Source organism: Hibiscus syriacus, unplaced genomic scaffold, assembly GCF_006381635.1.
Source record: "Hibiscus syriacus cultivar Baekdansim isolate YM2019G1 unplaced genomic scaffold, ASM638163v2 tig00000340_pilon, whole genome shotgun sequence".
Classification (NCBI taxonomy): domain Eukaryota; kingdom Viridiplantae; phylum Streptophyta; class Magnoliopsida; order Malvales; family Malvaceae; genus Hibiscus; species Hibiscus syriacus.
The window spans coordinates 3,992,199-4,011,147 of record NW_024061783.1 but is presented as its reverse complement, the minus strand read 5'-3'; the positions used below and the strand labels follow the sequence as shown (position 1 = coordinate 4,011,147).

General features: G+C 37.3%; 1 pseudogene; it reads right to left on the bottom strand.

The window, feature by feature from the left end:
- Positions 1-16,349: 16,349 nt before the first annotated feature.
- Positions 16,350-18,645, bottom strand: LOC120203279 (annotated as a pseudogene).
- Between the last annotated feature and the right edge of the window lie 304 nt (positions 18,646-18,949).

The window sequence follows — 18,949 nt, the reverse complement described above, 5'->3', positions numbered from 1 at the left end:
TCATGCAGGTTCTAGCTCGAGTAAGTCTGTCAAATTGAGGCAAGAGGTGGCAAGCCTCAAAAGATTAGCCGGAGAGAGTCAATAAGAGCTCAAGCAAAGCAGACACCAAGTTAAGATTTTATCGAAAGAAAATGATTCTTTAGAGCAACTGTTACAAGAGAGTCAAGCCCAGAATGAGAAGTTGAAGGAGAAGATTTCAAGTTTAGAGACTACATTATGACGATACCAAAACAGGGAAGGTAGCTCGAGCAAGGAGGAGGTTGAAAGTCTGAAAAAACAAGTGAGTGAGCATGAAGCCATGGTTCAAGATTTTCAGAGGCAAACAAGTGAGCTATCGATAGTTCCTTATGAAGGGGATATACAGTGGCGTTTTTGATGGGAGCGAGCTTAGGCGAGAGTTAAGCAAAGAGAGGACCTTATTGCTTGTTACCTAGGACACGCGCGAAGAATAGCTCAATATTTGGTCATTTTATCTGAGGAAGCTGCTGATGTGACTGAAGAACTGGATCCAGAGGCTGAAGAAAATCAGAAGATTATAGAGTTGCTAGCACATGTACAGCAAATAGGAGAGATGGTACAGATTTATTTGTGATATGTTCCAACTTTGTAATTGAACGTCGTTATAATATAAAGAGTTATTCTAAGGAGTTGTTCCAGGATCAACAAAAGGACTCTGTGACAGAGAAATACTTGAAAATCCCAAGCATACCTACAGAACCAGGAAGAAAGTTATGGATGACAAACTTGCCCAAATTGAGAAGGCTCAGTTGGAGTTACAAGATAATATCAAGAAAATGCAAGAAGATATGATCAATGCCCAAAAGGAGATGTTTGCAAAGTTTACGAGTATGTTGGCAGGAAGAAATCCTGAACATGGGAAAGACCCTATGCCAGAAGGTGTAATTGAGGACCCACTTTATCCTCCAGGGTTCACCCCAGAGCAATCTCAGAACGTTCAAGGGACTCATGTTCATGTCGGGAAGGTGCATATTAATCCAGTCGGTGCTTCTATTAACGTACAGCCTGGATCTAGTTCGTATTAGGAAGAACATCAATATCATCAAGTTCCGGACCTTGATGAAGAAGCCAAGAAAAACCAAAATAATCCGCTGGAAGAGAAATGGAAGCAGTTAGAAAGAGAGGTCAGAGCCATGAAGGAAGATACAAGTGTTTATGGATTTGACGCAAAGGAGTTAAGTCTAGTTCCTGATCTGGTCTTGCCTCCAAAGTTCAAGGCTCCTGACTTTGAGAAGTTTGATGGTACCAGGTGTCCCTCTGCGCATATCATGATGTTCTGTAGGAAGATGACTGGATACATAGGGGACGATCAACTGTTGATACACTGCTTTCAAGAAAGCTTAACTGGTTCGGCAATCCGGTGGTATAACCAGCTGAGTAGAGCTAATATTAAATCGTAGAAAGACTTGCCTATGTCATTTCTTTAGCAATGCAAACATGTAAAAAATGTTAGGCCCAACAGGATGATGTTGCAAAGAATGGAAAAGAAGTCTAACAAGAGTTTTAGACAATATGCTCAAAGATGGAGAGATGTAGCGGTGCAAGTCCATCCACCATTGGAAGAGGAGGAAACAAATATGCTTTTTGTCAATACCTTAAGGGCTCCTTTTTTCTCACACCTTGTCGGTAATTCTTATCGAAGTTTTGTTGATGTAGTTATGGCGGGAGAAATGATTGAAATGGAGGTTAAGAGTGGAAAGCTCGAGGGAGAAGAGTCTAGTAAGAGGCCACCAACGAAGAAAAAGGAAAACGAAGTCAGTAATGTGAGGCAGTACAATTCTAATAACATCACTGTTTCCCGTCCTCAAGGAGTAGGGTCATCAACACAAAATAACAATAGACAAGGGGAAAGGGACCAGAAGAGAGAGAGACCTCAATTTGACCCTATCCCGATGACTTATAAGGAATTGTTTCAGATTTTGTATGATCGACATGTGGTTTCACCGTATCACGTGACACCAATGTAACCTCTTTTTCCTAAATGGTATGATTCTAGTGCTCAGTGTGAGTACCATGCGGGGAATCCCGGACATTCCATTGAGAATTGTAATGCGTTTAAGAAGGTTGTCCAAGCTTTGAGAACGAGGAATGTCATCAACTTTGGTGACAGTGAGCAGCCGAATATAGCTCAGAATCTGTTGCCAAGCCATGCAGGGGCAGGAGTTAACGCAATTACTGAAGAGAAAAGAAAGAGAATTGTAAGGAATGTTAGTGAGGTGGTATCACCCATGAGTTGGGTGTGGTGCCAGATGGTTAAGGTAGGATTGCTGAAGCCCAGTTTGATGGTTGAACAGTTTAACAGTGGAGAGGTATGTCAGTATCATAACAGTAAAGGACACAGTATTCAACAATGTCCTGACTTCCTATCTTTGGTATAATACATGATGGACAGTAAAGAAATTGTGTTCTTTAAAGAGATTGCTGAAGAAGAGAGAGCAGAAGTTTGCGCTTCAGAAGGATCGTCTAAAGGGGTATACAATGTCAGTTGTCCCCTAATCATTACTCCCAAGAATCGATTGCCTGAAAAGGTAGCTTCGAAAGTGGTTATTACACCTCCATCTCCATTCCCATATCGGGATAATAAACAAGTGCCTTGGAGATATGATTTCCAGATGGGAGATGTAACAAAAGAGAATGAGGAAGTAGATGATGTGGGACACTTTACCAGAAGTGGTAGGTGTTATTCTCTTAATCCACCTAAAGAGTCTGAGAAGAAGGTTACGGTTGATAAGGGGAAAAAGGTTAATATTCAGATAAAAGAAGATGAGCCTATTATCAATGAACCAGTAACCGAGAGTGAAGCGGTGGAATTTTTAAAGTTTCTAAAGCACAGTGAGTACAGTGTTGTTGAACAGTTACACAAGTTGCCTGCCCGTATTTCTGTTTTATAATTACTTTTGAGTTCAGAGGCCCATAGGAATGCTCTGTTAAAGGTTTTGAACCAGACTTTTGTTACGAAAGAGTTGCCCATTGAAAAGTTGGACCGGTTAGTTTCCAATATACAAGCTGATAATTTTTTATCTTTTTCTGAGGACGAGATCCCTTCTGGGATGATTGGTAGTCAGAAGGCTTTGCATATCACAGTTAAGTGTAAAGGGCATGTGTTGTCCCAGGTTTTGGTTGATAATGGTTCGGCTTTGAATGTGATGCCCTTAGTGACTCTGAAGAAGCTTCCATTAGATAGTACGCTTATGAGAACATGTCAAAGTGTGGTTCGAGCTTTCGATGGGACTAAAAGAGAAGTGTTGGGCAAGATTGATGTTCCTCTAACTATTGGTCCAGCAACTTATGAAGTTGAATTTCTCGTAATGGACATTATGCCTACGTACAATTGTTTGTTAGGAAGGCCATGGATTCATCAGGCCGGTGCAGTTTCGTCCACATTACACCAGAGACTGAAATTTGTGATTGATGGAAGGTTGGTATGTATTCATGTTGAAGAGGACATTATGGCTTCTGTTTCTACTACTGCTCCGTACATTGAAGTGGATGAGCAAGCGGTCGAGTGTCCTTTCAGATCGTTGGAGTTTGTCAATGCTACGTTTATGGCTGAAGGCAGGAAGATACCAAAGCCTAGACTGTCAAATTGTACCAAAATGGGACTCAAGCTGACCCTTGGAAGAGGAGCAAAAGTTGGAAAAGGGTTAGGAAGTCAGTTACAAGGACTGGTGAATCCAATATGCCCTGTTATTAAAAGAGATCGATTTGGTTTGGGGTATCAGCCAACTTTGAGGGATAAACTGAGGGGAATTAAGAAGGGTCAGGAAATGAGAAAGGCCAGATTGGCTGGTGAAGACCTTAGCTGGGAACCCATGATCTTCCCGCCGTTGAGCAGCATTTTCATATCTGGGGGACATATGTTTCAAGGGAATTCAAGGAATAATGAAATGATGGTTGAGTATGCCTTGGGAGATTTAGGCATTAATGTTATAACTGATGGTGAGTTTGAGGAAATGAGAGCTATGGGTGTTTATCCTGCGCCGTCGGGCTTCGTGTTGAATAATTGGACCAGGGAAGAACTGCCTGTAGTTTACAAATCTATTACAGAGTAATGCACTGGAACTTTCTCCCTGTTGTTCATACCCTGGGGCAATAGGTGATTTTATGTAAAGGGTTAAGCTGTTTGTTTTTTCTTACTTTCAATAAAATATGCATTCTGTTAGTTCAAAATGGAAAATATTCTCCCATTCATTTCATCAATTCATTCTTTGTTGTATATATGTATTTATTTATTTATTTCTATTTATTTATATGGGAAAAGATCCTCCCATATGTATATATGTATATATATCTTCTTTTTCATTATCTTTTCAGGAGCTCAGATATCAATAATATGAATGCTAATGACTCTGACCCGGAGATTGATTTCGAGAAGCCTATATGTCAAGGGGAAATCGAGGATTGTGATTATGATGAGGGATGTGAACTACCTTCTGAATTGCTGAAAATGGTGGAGAATGAAGATAAGCAGATTCTGCCTCATAAAGAGTCTATTGAGATTTTTAATTTGGGGACATATGATGATAAGAGAGAAGTAAAGATTGGTACCACTCTGTCAGTTGGAGGTCGACAAGATTTGATAGAATTACTTCGAGAATACAAGGATGTGTTTGCTTGGTCATACGAATATATGCCGGGTTTAGATACAGATCTGGTTGTTCACAAACTGCCAATAAAGCCTGAGTGTAGGCCGATACAACAAAAACTGAGAAGAATGAGACCTGAGATGCTGCTCAAGATTAAAGAGGAAGTGAAGAAATAATTTGATGTCGGGTTTCTTAAAGTGGCTAAATATCCTGAGTGGGTGGCGAATATCGTCCCAGTACCGAAGAATGATGGAAAAGTTCGAATGTGTGTCGACTACAGAGATCTCAACCGAGCTAGTCCAAAGGATAATTTTCCCTTGCCACATATAGACACTCTAGTGGATAATACTGCTGGAAATTCTTTGTTCTATTTTATGGATGGTTTCTCTGGCTACAATCAATTTAAGATAAACCCTGAAGATATGGAAAAAAAGATGTTTGTTACCATGTGGGAACATTTTGTTATAAAGTAATGCCATTTGAATTGAAAAACGCAGGGGTAACATATCAAAGGGTCATGGTGACGTTATTTCACAATATGATGCATAAAGAAATAGAAGTTTATGTCGATGATATGATTGTGAAAGCTAAGACAGAGGAAGAACATATTGGGAATTTGAGAAAACTCTTTAAAAGACTAAGAAGATGCCAACTAAAACTCAACCCAAATAAATGTACTTTTGGGTGACATCTGGGAAGTTGTTGGGATTCGTAGTAAGCCAAAAAGGAATTGAAATAGACCCAGATAAAGTAAAAGCTATTCAAGACTTGCCAGCCCCACGAACACAAAAAGAAGTCAGAGGATTTTTGGGGAGATTGAATTATATAGCTCGGTTTATTTCACAACTGACGGAAAAGTGTGATCCCATATTTCGCCTTCTTCGCAAGAATAACTCATAAGAATGGAGTGAGGATTGTCAAAGAGATTTTGAAGCAGTGAAAAGATATTTGTCGAGTACTCCAATCTTGGCGCCACCCATCTCAGGCAAACCATTGATTCTGTATTTGTCGGTTTATGAAAATTCAATGGGGTGTGTGCTGGGGCAACGTGACCAAACTGAGAAGAAAGAAAGGGCTATTTATTATCTCAGCAAGAAGTTCACTGAATGTGAGACTAGATACTCACCCATTGAAAAGTTGTGTTGCGCTTTAGTATGGGCTACCCGAAGGCTTAGGCAATATATGTTGTATCATACTACTTGGCTTATATCGAAGCTTGATCCCTTGAAATATCTAATGGGTGTGCCCTGCATTATCTGGAAGAATAACTCGTTGGCAGATCCTATTGTCCGAATTTCACATCCATTATGTAAACCAGACGACAATTAAAGGAAGTGCTATATCAGAATTCATTGCAAGTAGGGCTTCGAAAGAATATGAGCCGTTGAGCTTTGATTTCCCATATGAAGATTTAATGGCTATTTCGGTAGAAGAAGTAGTGGCATCCACTAGTAAATTTTGGAAGTTGAACTTTGATGGTGCTTCAAATGCCATGGGACATGGAATCGGGGCAATTTTGGTCTCACCAGAGGGAGAGCATTATCCTTTCACCAGTCGGCTTAATTTTGATTGTACAAACAATATGGCCTAGTATGAAGCTTGTGTTCTGGGTCTTAGAGTTATTGTTTTACGCAAAGTAAAAATGCTCAAGGTGTATGTGGATTCAGCTTTGGTAATCTACCAACTCAGAGAAGAATGAGAGACAAAAGATCCCAAGCTTGTAGAATACCGTAAGTTGGTTATGGAACTTGTTGAAGAATTTGAAGAAGTAACTTTCAATTACCTCCCTAGAGAAGAGAATCAAATGACAGATGCCTTAGCCACACTGGCATTGGCATTTAAGATGAACGAGCATTCAAATATGATGCTCATTGAAATGAAAGCTTATGAGTATCCAGCCCATTATTTTAATATTGAAGAGAAAGAAGATGGAAACCCCTGGTATTATGATGTCTTGCAATATATAAGGTATCAGAGTTATCCAGAACAGGCCATTGAGAATGATAAGAGAACCATTAGAAGAATGGCATCAGGGTATATGCTTGATGGTGAGACTCTATACAAGAAAAGTCTGGATCAGGTCTTGTTAAGGTATGTTGACACGAAAGAAGCCAAGTTGATTCTTGAAGAAGTGCATGAGAGAATATGTGGTACCCATGCTAATGGGCATGCTATGGCTAGGCAGATTATGAGATTTGGGTATTATTGGTCAACTATGGAAACAAATTGTATCAATTATGCCTGAAAATGTCACAAATGTCAGATTTATGGAGATAAGATACATACTCCTCCTCATCAATTGCATGTAATGACAGCTCCGTGGCCATTCTCAATGTGGGGCATGAATGTTATTGGAAAAATTTCGCCCAAAGATTCAAATGGTCATCGCTTCATTCTGGTAGCCATAGATTACTTCACCAAGTGGGTAGAAGCAGCTTCTTAAGCAAATGTTACCCAGTCTACAATATACAAATTCTTAAAAAATGAGATCATTTGTAGATATGGTTTACCATAGGGGATTATCTCCAATAATGCGTTGAATTTAAAAAATAAGATGATAGACTCGGTCTGTAAACAGTTCAAAATAAAGCATCATAATTCCACCACTTATTGCCCAAATATGAATGGGGCAGTAGAGGCGGCTAATAAGAACATCAAAAGGCTCATAGAGAAGATGACTGAGCCCTATAAGGATTGGCATGAGAAGTTGCCCTTTGTTCTGTTTGCTTATCGAACTTCAGTACAGACTTCAACTGGGGCAACTCCATTTTCTTTTGTTTATGGGATGGAAGTTGTCTTACCTATTGAGGTGGAAATTCCCTCACTTCGGATTTTGTCAGAGGTGAAGCTCGATGAGGCAGAATGGGTATAAGCTAGGTATGACCAGTTGAATTTGATTGAAGAAAAGAGATTGAAAGCTATTTTTCATGGTCATATGTACAAAAAATGTATGATACGGTCACATGGTAAGAAAGTTCGCCTTCGAGAATTCCATGAGGGAGATTTGGTGCTTAAAAGGATTTTACCTGTTCAGAAGGATTTCCGAGGAAAATGGATGCCCAATTGGGAAGGACCTTATGTTGTCAAGAAAGCCTTTTCTGGGGGAGCTCTAGTCTTAACCAAAATGGACGGATCAGAATTACCCTAACCAGTGAATTCTGACGCTGTTAAAAGATATTTCGCTTGAAGAATAAATGAAAAAAAATGGAAAAAATGAAAAATGGAAGAAAAAATGAGAAAGAAAAAAGAAAAGAAAAAATGATGAAAAAAGAAATAAAAGGGGGTTCAAGATGAAAATCTGCAAATGGCGTCTTGAAACCAAAGGAGGTCTCAAGTTGAAAACCCATAAAGGGCGGCTTGGGTTTTAAATTCAGAATTCGTGCATGGTGAAGGTTCTGAATTGATTTTGGATGTGGAAAGAGCTCCTGATATGGGTAGTAACAATGACAGTTGGCGATAAGGATTAAGACTAAAGATTAATGAGTCTTGATTGAAACAACCAGAAGAGAAATTGAATGCACATGAGATTCAATACTGGTTTAGGGCACCCAATGATGGGAGATTTTGGAGTTTATAAGTAGCTACACACTCTTAAGCATCATCACAATTTTGGAGATCCTTTCGACATAAGCTACACTCGAGTCATTTTAACGGCGTGCCACTTCAAAAGCATTTTCATTATTGATATTTGAAGATGCCCACTCTTTTGTTCTTTTATTTTTCCCAGTTAAAAGTTTGCCGTGTAGTTACCTAAAAATTCTCTGCATTTTGTAAATAAAGAGATGTATTTTCTTGTTAATTTCCCTTTTGCAAACATCTTATTTTGAAAAGTTAAAACATATAGCTTAACTTGAAGTACATGAGATCATTTTGTATTATTGTGCAAAAGGTTTTGGAAAATGCAGGTATTCTGAAGCTGACAATGGTTTAAACATGTAAGCTTGTGTGGTTACGGGAAACTAAAATCTTGGAATTCATAAGAAATCTCAGCCATGATAAGAAAACCCAAGGAGATTGTCATTAATCAAGAAGTTGGTTATGGGTACCAGTGGGTTTCCAGAAAAGAAAGAAGTCAAGGTCCTGTTAAGCCGAGAGATATGGAATTGAGATTGTTAACTGGGGTAAACTGGTCAAATGTTCTATACCCAAGATGAAACCGAGTTCCATCGAGATCAAAATGAGAGGGAGTTCATTTGAAGAAGAACACGCATTAAATTGCATAATTGCATACATTTTAGGCATGAATAGGATCGTGGAATTCATGATTGCATGATGGCTTAAATATCTACAGGTTTCCCAAGAATAGTTGAAGATTGAAGATATGGAAACATCAAGATGAGGATAACTAGTTTTGAAATCTTGAAAAGAATGATGTTTAGATGACGATTGAGCCAAAGCAGATCCGCATATCCAATGGCTTCCAGACAAGTTTTCACGATGTAGATGGATTTTCAGAAATTTTCTCAAATTCTAAATTTTTTAGTATAATATTTTTCAAACATATATTAATGATTGGTAATGTTTGATTTAAAGGTTTGACCTTCGAAGCAAGTCAATCTTAAGCCTTCACGGAAGAGTAGTGAAGCAAGTCAATCTTAAGCCTTCACGGAAGAGTAGTGAAGCAAACTTATTTTATGAAGATCGAGTCCTATACTCTCTGAAAGAATAGGGAGCGGACACGTTTATATTGAAGATCGAGTCTTATACTCTCTGAAGGAATAGGGAGCAGACCCGTTTGTTGAAGATTATTCGAGTCTTATACTCCCTGAATGAATAGGGAGCAGACACGTTTGTTGAAGATTGTTTGAGTCTTATACTCCCTGAATGAATAGGGAGCAAACACATTTGTTGAAGATTATTCGAGTCTTATACTCCCTGAACGAATAGGGAGCAGACACGTTTGTTGAAGCTTGTTTGAGTCTTATACTCCCTGAATAAATAGGGAGCAGACATAATTGTTAAAGATTGTTCGAGTCTTATGCTCCCTGAAAGAATAGGGAACGGACTCGTCATTAGAAGATTTTTCAAGTATCACTTATCCCAAAGTAACAGTGGGATAGTTTAATCTTTTGAAGTTCTCATGACCCGAAGAACTCGATCATCTTTTTGATCTTTGCTCTATTCTCGTTACACGATAATGAGTAAAGAGGGGCACCTGTAGATGCTCGTTTTTGTCCGAAGGCTTCGTATCTAGTACACGATATAAATTTAGACCAGGGAAAGCCCAAATCAACCCAAACAACATGTTATCCTAGCCTCCAGTCCACGTGAGTTCCTGCAAAACACAAACAAATATCCAGCGGGAAGGAGAGAAGCAGTTTTGATCGTGGGTGGGATACTAAACTGTAAGTCGGTTTTTTATTGGCAATTAACCTCCAGAAACGGAGAACACTATCATAAAAAAGGACAGAAAAAAAAACACATAAAAAAAGAGGAGAGAATACGAGAGCAACAGGGAGGAACCAGATACTATTTTTGGAGGGGAATCATTTTTCCTACAGGGTTTTTACTGAACCTATCGCAAAATTAACCATTGTAACAACAGTCTTACTGACCATTGTATAAAAAATCGAGGAGGCAATAAAAGCAGAGGATTTTTCCTAGCATCCAGATACAATTCTTACAAGGTTTTTTTTTTCTTTTCCTTCGTTCTTATTTACCGTAGTATTTTCTGCATTTATTTATATTTTTTTCCTTCTCGTTTTCAAAGCAATGTATAGGAATAACCAAGTATAGATCGAAAGCTAGGTATCATTTTTTATTTCTAATTCCCCTAATCGAAAAACCAAAGAAACAAAAATATTTAAAATCAAGAAAATAAGAAAACAAACAGATGTAACCTTTTCTTAGATCTTTTAGTTTCGAAATAACGAAATAAAAGTAAGAGAGGTTGGATTTACCTTCGGGTATGAATGTAGTCGATGTAAATGAGTCGTCGAGGTTGTAACGTTGCCGGAGTTGGGTCCAAGGCCGAGGCGTTGAGAGGCTTGCATGTAGGTTATAGGTTTAGTTTAAATTGGGATTTTTTTTTTGTAAAATAAAAAGAGTAAGAACAAAGAGAGAGTGTGAAAATCTTTTATCTTGGTGTGAACTTTGCCGTTAGGAGGTGACCGGAGTGAATGTAGACCCTTTGATGAGCAGTCGAGCGTAGAAGAAGAGGGAAGAGAAGCGACAACCTGTCTCATTTTCTAGTAAACTGTTTGCGTGAGAATGAGTGAGGAAGAATGAGAGTTAAAGAGTTGAGAGTGATAGAGATAACGGCGCAGAGAATGAGGAATTTGTTGGGTTTAGATATTAGGGTTTCGTCTTTAGGTTAGATTTTATTTTAGAATTAGCTAAAACGTCGTCGTTTCAGTTGATGCTTTCCTAGTTTCTATTTCTGATCCAGTATTCTTCGCGCATTCCACTTCGGTCCCCAAAATCAGGCATTTTCGAGCCTTATTGTTATTTTAATATTGTCTCTTAGTTTTAATCGTATTTATTTTAGTCCTTAAATCGTTGTTTCCATAATTATGATTTTGTCTCCATATTTTACCCGAATTTAATTTCATCCTCACTGGTAATGTATTTAGTTTCTGCTTGTTTATGCTTTTGACTTGTACTTTTACGCATGTTATATTTTAGTCCTAGAGTAAAATCTTTTATGTTTTTAAATTTAGTTATTAATTGTTGCGTGCATTTAATTTTAGTCACTAAATCGAAGTTTCCAAGATTATAATTTGATCTTCATATTTGTAATACTTTCATTTTTAGTCATTACTTTATGTTTTTTTTTGCTTGTTTATGCATTTGAAGCGTAATTTTGGTTAATTGGTGTTATATCCTTTAAATCTAATCTGTTGTGTTTTAATTTGGTCTTTGTATTGCATGTTTATTTAATTTTAGGCACAAATGTTGATTATTTTGTTTTTGTCATTTAGACATTAGAGTTCTATACTTTTGCATGTTTCTTTTATGTCCTAAAGGTTGATTTATTTCATTATACATTTGACCATTTAATATATACATGTACACTTTAATTCTTACTTTGTTTGTATTTAAAAATAGTAAAATTTTGTTTAATATGGTTTAGTCCTTAAATATAGTTATCTCGTGAAATTTGTATTTTAGAGTTAATATGTTTTTTTAAGTCACTTTCGCACATTACATATTAATATATATATATATATATATATATATATATAAGTTATAATTTGTGGTATTTAAATATTTTGGCATGACATCCACTTTTTTGCATAATTTACATGATAGCCACACGTGCATAACTCGACCTATTACATAATCGGACTAAGGATAATACCCTTTTAATTTAAAATTGTTTTAAGTGGGCAGTCATAACTGATTTGAATTCCGCTTTTAATGATTTTAAAATAAAAGTGTATCCCGAAAGTGAAACCAAAAAATTGATTCGTCACCTAAAATTTGGGAACGAGAGAAAAGGAAATGTTCGTTTATTTAAATATATCGAGAAAAGGTTGTTATATCTTTAAGATTTGGTCTCGATATTTTTAAATAATCGAACATTCTTTATCTTTATAAAACGACTTGGTAATTTTAATTTAATTTGTTTGAATGCTTTTGAATGTTTTTAAATTTACATCTTTGTTTTATGGGATCAAAAATCAAATTAAATTCGATTTTGTAAAGTTCATTGCAAAGACATTAATTAATCGACTAGGTACTGTTTTAGGGCGTTGTGGGGGTGCTAATCCTTCCCTGCACATAACCGACTCCCGAACTCGGATTTTGATAACGCATACCTTAACTTGTTGTTTTAATTAAAATTAATTTTTATTTAAAATAACAAATAGTTTTGGGTGCCCAATCACACCCTAATCAAAGATTGGTGGCGACTCTTTGAACCGTATTTTTTCGATCGTAAAGAAAATCCAGAATTTTCGAAACGAGAGTTTTTTTTAAAATCACATTTGTTTTTTTAAAAAACGATTGAACGAGATAAATTAATGTGGTTTTCAAAATCTCACCTTTTCACCTTTAAGAAAAAAATCGTTTCGACACAAGGTATATACAACATCAAACAAATTCCAAGCTATAAATACAAGCTAAGGACACTTGAAGAAGCAAGAGAACAGCTATCCAAAAAATCAAACACAATAGAAAAATCCCAATATGATAACAACTGAACAGATCATATCAATGTTCAAACTCAAGTTGTAGATTTTGATTTCCTTTTGCTTGGCACCATATGAGATTTAGATTTTGATTTCCTTTTGCTTGGCACCATATGAGCTTTGGATTTTGATGAGCATCAGAAGCATTTCGGACTTATGATTTGGGTGGTACTCAGAAGCATTTCGAACTTATTATTTTTGTTATTATTACAAGTTGTAGCCCTCAATTATCAGGATTTTTAGTTGCCATTTGTTGCATTTTTCGTATACCACCCAGATCATACGCCCGAAACGTTTCTGATGCTTTAAAGTTGACCAAAAAATACGATGATCGGGATTTCCCTCGCGTTTAAAGTTGAAAAAACACAATGGAAATTAGAAATAATCAATTATAACATGCATATTGTCTTGGGCTAATATTTATAGTGGAGCCGAATTTTATATTGAAATTCAAACTCAAATTGAAATTTAAATTCAAACTCCAATTACATATGAAATGAATTTGAAATGCAGTGTTAAATTGAACATGTAAATTGCATAATTGATTCATACTGTTCAAGTAATATACTTTATGAACCATCAAGCTAAAAGACAATATTGATTTGAGTTCAAAGCTGAGTTGTGAGTTGATGGGGTTGTCACACTTGTCACATGGTTGGAATAAAGTACTCACATGGAAGAGATAGATTGTTTTGTTATACACAACCCATCTCATCTGAATGAAAATATACATACAATATAATCAAACCAAAACATACATACACAACAAATTTATACATAACAATGTTCAAATAATGTACCCACAAAAACGAAATTAATCCGATGAAAAATGGTTATTTCTAACGAAGTCCGGAACATTATTTTTCCAAATAATGTACCCATAAAAATGTTCAAATAATGTACTCACAACAATGTTTAATTGATTTGTTATTTAATTTTCAATCTGCATTATGTTGAAGGTAAAAAAGACCTGTTGAAGGTAAATTCGCAACGCGAAAGTCAAATTCACAACGCGAAAGTCAAATTCGGTTTGTGATTTCGCATTGCGAATTTGAATTTCGTGTTGATCGCAACATACAACATCAAATACATTCCAAGCTATAAATACAAGCTAAGGACAATTGAAGAAACAAGAGAACAACTATCCAAGCAATCAAACACAAGAGAAAATCCCAACATTATAACAACTGAATAGATCATAGCAATGTTCAAACTCAAGTTACTAATGAATGTCTAACTGAAAATGTATGCATTCACACATAAAATACACATAATATAATGTTTGCATTTAAAAATCACCTAAGTTAATAAGTCCCAAAAGGTGAAGCCGGTTGTGATTAGGATTTTGATTTTGATTGCGATTTTGATTGCGATTTTGATTTCCTTTTGCTTGGCACCATATGAACTTTGGATTTTGATGAGGATCCATTTTTTGGTAGAGGAAAAGATGATTGTGATTGCACCATATGAGCTTTGGATTTTGATGAGGATCCATTTTTTGGTAGAGCAAAAGATGATTTTGATTGCGATTTTGATTTCCTTGCACTGGTGATGCTTATGGAGACCCCCCAACAATTCCAAGGCATAACATTTGGCTCTCCAAGCTTGAGAATATGAGATACTAATCTTGAACCGAGCATTCATGTCAGTCATAATTTCATGTCCCCGATATACCCTTCTATTCAAAAACATTAACTCAGCCAGAAAACCACCTAACACCTTTTTGTTTGCCTGTCTATGGTAAGGAAAAACTTGGGTTCTTGAACATGTATGTTTATCAATAAAAGTCCTAACTTGAAACATTTCACAATCTTTTATCCTCTTTGCAATCATACGCCACGTACAATTTTTGTCAATCATACACCTTGTTTCTAAATAATCTTTTCTTGATTTGTTAACTCTTAGTTGATAGTCATCTTCCACACATTTCGTATACAAAGTTATATTCAAGTCTTCCTTTGTATCAAAACAATCATCTTTCTTGATACGAATAACTTTTGTGTAACAATCAGCTGATATCTTTACCAACTCTTCTTCCAGTATCTGAAGTAATTCTGGCATATTCCAGTTATACTCCCGTGGCATTTTATTCTTTTTCCTTTCTTCGGGGACTTCTTCTTCTTCTTCTTCTTTTTCTTCTTCAGGGTTATATGAATTACAGAGTGGATGTTCAACATGTTCATTCACAGTCGTAACTTCCTCCTCATTATCATAAACAACATCTTCCTCGGCAGTTGCTGTTTCATCATCAAAATTCGGGTATTGACCAATATCAAAATCATTACATGCATGGTTTGTTTCTTCTTCCATCACATCATCAAAATCCGAGTATTGACAAAGATCAAATTCCGGGTATTGACCAAGATCAAATTTCGAATACTGACTAGTACTCACAATTTTTTCTATTGGCTCATAATCGTCTAACTGGTCAATACGAAAATCGGAATTTGGTGCTGAAAGTTGATTGGGATTTGGATTAGGAAAAGTTTGTGGGTTTTGAGATTGTGTTTGATATTGTGTTTGGTATTGGAAATGTGGTGAAACAAAATTTGCTTGGTGATGAAATTGTGGTGGAACCATTAAATTTTGGGTTGAAGAACTTAGTTGATTACTACCCGCTACTGACCCAACTTCATTACTTCTAGGTTCAACAACATACAATGTAACATCATCTTCTTGCGAAACACTAATGTAATCAATGAATCGTTCAACATCTTCATTGTCGGTTAACAAATAAACTTTACCTTTTCTCAGATAAGATAGCCTAAATCCACTTAGAGGCTCTAAATTCAATTTCTTTGCAACACGTAACATTAGAGTTTCATAAGTTAATTTTTTTAATGACAGTTTTAGTTGAAGATTCATGGGTAAAGGCACATATTGTAAAACACCATGAAAATTCTCCCATGACCCTCCAAAACACAAATCTATCCAAACATGATCAACATTAGATGATTTCATTCTAAAAATTGTAAATTAATTTACTAAACAAACGAGCTATAAACTAGATATCATGACTAACTTAGAGAAAAACATACCTTTATTAAGTTGATAGTTGATAATTTAGGAGATAAATCATTGAAAAATTATATAGAAATAAAATTATGTAAAACAAATAGTGATGGGGAAGGATGTCGTTGGATATAGGAACGGATGTCGTCGGAGAGAGTGATAGATGGAGATGGAATGAGTTACGATTTAGGAATTTAGGTTATGAGTTGTTGCTGCTGCGTTGTTATATACCCAAAACATTTGTGTTGCGAAACTAAAACCTATTGCGAAATTAAATTCGCGTTGCGAATTTGACTTTCGCGTTGCGAATTTGACTTTCGCGTTGCGAATTTGACTTTTGTGTTGCGAATTTGACTATCGCGTGCGAATTTGACTATCGCGTTGCGAATTTGGAAAATCGCAATGCGATTTACATATTCGCGTTGCGAAATTGGAAACTGGGTTGCGAAATTGGAATTCGCGTTGCGAATTTGAGATCGCGTTGCGAATTTGTTGGTCATTTTGGCAAATCCAAAAAAAGTTGGTTAAATTCGTATATTATAAGGCATTTTTGGTCACTGAGGTTATTTTCTCTTATATATATACATACACTGAAAATGGGATCTTTTATCAAATTTGCTTTCATGTTTCATTGCATGTGTTATTGGGATTGTTTGTTGTCTATAACTTTCATACCTTCTCTGTTAGCTGATTTATGAATGCTTGATGTTTCCATAGTTTGGCTAGATCCCCAAGAATTCAAACTCGTTAAACGCACTCAACTGAGTCATATTGTGGACAAGTTTAAGTTTGCTCTCCCTCACCAACTTCAATTTTGGGGCTTCTAATTGAATAACATATGAGTGGCAGATCTGCCTCATGACCGGCTTTTATCATCTTCAATGCATCTGGGTGTAAAAAACCTAGAAGTCTCTACTTGCATGAGGTAATTTAACTTGCAACTCATGTTTTTCGTATGCTTTAACATCATGGTTCAGCCTCCGGATGGATGGAATGACGGTGTCGACCCTGTTGGGTTCATATCGAAGGAGATGATTCAAGCACGCTGCCCTGTCCCTAGTGAAGATATTAAGGGAAATTTTTCATTCATCCCGACTTTCTTTTCCTACCGTGTAACTTCATGTAATGTTGGATGTAGTGATATGATCTTCCACTCCATCGATACAGATTTTGAGGTGCGGACCGCCTCCGATGAACAAGGCAATGGCTGCCCATCTTGAAGGTCTTGGACACTCTTCCGAAATGCAATTCCAGTTTTAAGTCTCCACTCTTATGTCATAGCCTGCAATCTTTAAAATGAATCCCAAAAGTAATGGTCAATCACCAAAAGGAACTCGATAAAGAAGTCACAAATCCGAACACGAACATAGACAGAGAACATTTGAATTATGTTGTATTCATCACAGCTTTTTACAGACAACATTTCACTTCTAAAGAGAAATCAAGTTCCAACTTTAGAGATAAAGGAAGTCACAAATCTGAACATCAATTTTACAACTTCAAAGCCTCCATATCCCTACCAATAATCTTGCATCTCATCAAACTCCCAAGAGTACTTAAAACCATCTTAACATCTTCAAATCGATCTCCCTGAGCTAACTTCTTGTACAAGTAACTATCAAAAGTCATCCTTTGTACATACTCACTCCCACAAACTTCGACCAATGCCTCCCTTGCTTCATCACTCCCATAAAACACCCTTTGCAACAAATTCAGAAACCTAAATGTACTCAAATACTTTTTATCCCATTCCATCAAATACTCTCTCTTCAAATCATCTTCGCTTATCATCGATTCTCTGCCGTCTGATTCTCTTACTATCGCCTCCCCGCACATCCTCCCTGATTTGGCTACGAAATATATCCCTTCACCGGAACACTTTATGACGTACCCAACTGCATCCCCCATGAGTGACACACGACCTCGTACTCTTGTTGGCCGGGGATGTTCGGGGATCGGGTGGGCTTCCACTTTGATCACTTTTCCACCATTAATCTTGGTTTGAACTCTTTGCTTGATGCCTCACTGGTACAGTTTGATATCCTGCTTCGCGCGCACCGTACCGGTACCCACTGCCACGTGGTCGTATTTGGTGAATACCTGCGCGTAAAAATCGGGTGACACGTCATTTCCCACGTACATTTCGACGAGGTTTTGGTAATACTCCATTTTGTCGTCCGGTAATTTGATTCGCTCTTGGAATGCTATTGTGCAGGTGTAGTTACCGGCTTTTATGGATTTAGCCACTTTGCTGTTGGCTTCGTCGGCGTCGATGATCGCATCGTCGGCTAGGGTTTGACGAGAGTTGTTGATCGTGTGGTGGATGACGTAAGGGGAAGAAGAGGAAAAAGGGATTTCGAGATGGGTAACGAGGGAAGGGATCATTCGGGCGCCGGCAGATTCGGCCTGGGTCTGAAGGAATGAGTCGAGGACTTCACGGCGGAGCATGGGGATGGATTCATATGTCCGGAGGGATTTTGATCTGAAATCGACGGTGAGATTCGAGGGGGAGATGATTTTCATCTTGGTGACGTGACGGTCAATGAGGTGGATAGGAATGGAAAATTCATCGATCATGCACAGAGGGATTACGCCGCCGCAGGGTATGGCGGTGGAAGGGCTGCGTTCAAAGAGGAACGTCTCGATTCCGCCAGAAGCCAAGGCTTCCGCGGCGAAGGAACCAGCTGGACCTCCACCAATGACGGCGACCCGGAGTTTCCGGTCGTGAAGGCGGTGATGGGCAGCTATAACGCTCAAACGACGGGGTTTAACAAAACGGGGTTCCTGTTTTTCGATCGGGCGTTGAGAAAATGGGGTCTTGAGAGGGTACTTAAGTTGAGAAGAAGCTGCCATTTTCTTTGGAATCTCAAACCCTAGTCTTGAAGTGAAGAAAAAGAAAGTGACAAGGCTTTGGCTCTTCCCTGTTTTCAACTATCATTGCTTTAACCTCAATGAGTGCATTGGGTTAGTGGAGATTTTGGATTAGTTTATGGGGTTACTGTTTGTTTATAACAAAGGAATTTCACAGTTGACAATGGCGTCGTTCCTTTTGATGTATATAATATAATAATAAGATGCTGGTTTTATCTGGTAGTGGATACAAATACATACCTACGTACAATAGACAAACCAAAGAAGAACAGTCATTTTAGTGTTGAGTGGGAACAAATAATAGTAAACATTTCACGTGAACGATACAGT